Below are 2,257 nucleotides of genomic sequence, written 5' to 3' on the forward strand. Positions count from 1 at the left end.
TTAAGAACTATTGATAAAGAATAGAATATATGTACAGTGATCATTGTTATTTTTCTTGAAATTTTTCTGAAACTGGACATTGGAATCTGGTCTTTTTACACGAATCTGCTATGAGAGACTGCTTTTTTCTGGCAGAAGGGGCAGTCTCTCATAACAGGTTTTACTATATATATATATATATATATATATATATATATATATATATATATATATATATATATATATAATAAGCACATGCATGTACTTATATATATATGTACAAGTGGACAAAACTAACCACAATGATAAACATGTATATGTGTATAAAAACTGAAAAAACTAATCAAATCTTAATTCCTGGATTAAAAGAGAATCTCTGTAATTTGAATACTCCTTAAGCCTTAATTTTCAGGTTTTACTGCAAATAGCAAATATGGACAAACCAAACGTGAATGACAATGTGCCATGAAATTAATGCAAGCATAAAAACATGTATGTATATTTATACACATGTGGACAAAACTCACCCCAATCATAAACATTTATATGTACTTGTGTATACTATATACAAGTGGACAACACCAGCAAAATTAATGAATGAGTATTTGTATATACAAGTGGACAAATACTAATCAAAACGTGCAAATCTACATAAATCAAAAGACTTTCATCTCCTTCTTTACACATCAACTCCATTTTTACATAATTTTGTTTAGACCCAAATTTAGACATTTTTTTCAATCTTTTGACATTTAGTTCCTTCTTCTGACATTAAAGATGGAGTTGAATGTCTAAAAATAGAAATGAATGTCTAAGGATGGAGCTGAATGTCTAAAAATAGAAATGAATGTCTGAAGATGTAGCTGAATGTCTAAAGATAGAACTGAATGTCTAAATATTGAGTTGAATGATATAGAAATGAATGTCTAAAGATAGAAATGAATGTCTAAAGATGGAGTTGAGACATTCAACTCCATCTTGAGACCCAATCTTTAAACACTCAACTCCATCTTAAAGCTTCCAATTCCATCTTTATTCCATTTAACTCTTTCTTTACATATTAAACTCAATCGGTACACATTCAACTCCATCCATACAAGTTAATTGGCCTCACTAAAAAAAATTAGACCATAAACTACTATGCATATTTTTAAGCATTCATGAGCACACATCTTTGTCTAAACATCCCTCTATAAAAGGTTTACATATAACATGAGTCACATTAGTGGTTCCCATGGAAACAGTTTTAAGAGTTGGTTGATTTTAATGGGCACTATAACACATTTCTGTCTATACTATGTTGAAGAAATGAAAGCTGCGTGCTTTTTCCAAAGATACACAAAGGCAACCAATGCTGACTGGCAAGGGTAGGTATCAAACCCATGACTATTGGATTATTAGTCTCTTGCTCTACCAACTGACCTACCAGTGATGATGTAGCACTGTACCTGTCGAGAATGTAAATTATTTATTTATTTATTAACACCTCATAATGTTCTATGTGCCTATTTACATTATTAGAGAAAACAAAGTAAATTATTAATCATTAAACAATATATTTTCTTTCTTTTAAATTTATAATTTTGTTTCTCACTGAATATAGTAAAATATGAATTTTCAATAATAAGTTACCCTGATCATATTACCTTCTACACTTTGGCTAAAAGTTATCTGCCCTCCTAGGTGGCAGTTAAAGTGATCTCCTTGATACAGGGATTTGTGCTCTGAATTCTTCAATTACTAATGGAACAGAAGGCATGTTCTGTATATGGTCATAACTGCAGGGAGGCTGTATGTGTATTATGCTTGCATATTATTGAAGAAAGATGTTTTACAGGAAAAAAGTTTATTCTTCAAATATTTTATCCAAACAATACCTTAGGAGAATAACCCAGAGGTGGAGGGAGATACATCCCCTTACTCCAGAGAGACCATCTCTGGTCCTCTATGTGTCCGAGAGCAACTTCTACAGGAAAAACTTTCCCTTATGCAAATCCAGAAGAAGTCATGAAGCCATGTCTTTATGAAGCTGTTGAACCACCAGGGAAGGTAACCTGTTGTATAATGGCTATATGTCCCACCTGATCAAGCTCAGCCCTTTAGGATAAAAGATCTCTGAGATAAAAGATTTAAAAATGGACTTAGATCTCCATCCCTGGGCATGGAAAATAACAGAACAGTTTTGCTCAAATGCAATGTTTGTTGAGACTGCCCTAACTTTGTGAGCCAGGATGTGAAGCAAATTCATTTAATGGGGGCATATTTTCCTATATGCTGA

Source organism: Sinohyriopsis cumingii, chromosome 12 (genome assembly GCF_028554795.1).
Source record: "Sinohyriopsis cumingii isolate HCF-2022 chromosome 12, ASM2855479v2, whole genome shotgun sequence".
Lineage (NCBI taxonomy): Eukaryota > Metazoa > Mollusca > Bivalvia > Unionida > Unionidae > Sinohyriopsis > Sinohyriopsis cumingii.